This window comes from Nematolebias whitei, chromosome 19 (assembly GCF_014905685.2).
Source record: "Nematolebias whitei isolate Nwh7 chromosome 19, NemWhi1, whole genome shotgun sequence".
NCBI lineage: Eukaryota > Metazoa > Chordata > Actinopteri > Cyprinodontiformes > Rivulidae > Nematolebias > Nematolebias whitei.
Window position 1 is genome coordinate 17,046,612 of NC_056516.1, and position 771 is coordinate 17,047,382.

A 771-nucleotide genomic window follows, 5' to 3' on the forward strand; every position below is an offset into this window, starting at 1 on the left:
TTGGTTGGAGCCTCCCCTCCAGCACCCTGAAGTAAACTTTTCTGAAGAGAGCAGTGTCCAGTTTTAAACTGGGCTTAAGACTTTCCTTTTTGATAAATCCTATAGTTAGGGTTGGCTTGTTATGCTGCCATAGGCTTAAACTACTAGAGGAGAAAGTGACCTCATTTCTTTAAATGAATTGTTAAAATTGAATAGTTTTCATTTTATAATATTTCTATCTTAACATGAGCCTGCCATTGTGTATCCGATCCTCCTTCCTGTCCTCTCAAACCCAGCAGTCGAAGCAGATGGCTACTTGTCCTCAGCCTGGTTCTGCTGGCGGTTTATTCCTCAGGAGGCAGTTTTTCCTTTCCACTGTCGCCTTCGTGCTTGCTCAAGATGAGAGTCTGCGATGAAGTTAAATTCAAAGCAGTTTGCTTCTCAGATAAATAATGTTAACTTGTTTTTATATATAGTAGTTAACTTGTTTTTATATATAGTAGTTAACTTGTTTTTATATATAGTAGTTAACATGTTTTTTATATATAGTAGTTAACTTGTTTTTAAATATAGAATAGTTAACTTGTTTTTATATATAGTAGTTAACTTGTTTTTATATATAGTAGTTAACTTGTTTTTATATATAATAGTTAACTTGTTTTTATATATAATAGTTAACTTGTTTTTATATATAGTAGTTAACTTGTTTTTATATACAATAGTTAACTTGTTTTTAAATATAGAATAGTTAACTTGTTTTTATATATAGTAGTTAACTTGTTTTTATATATA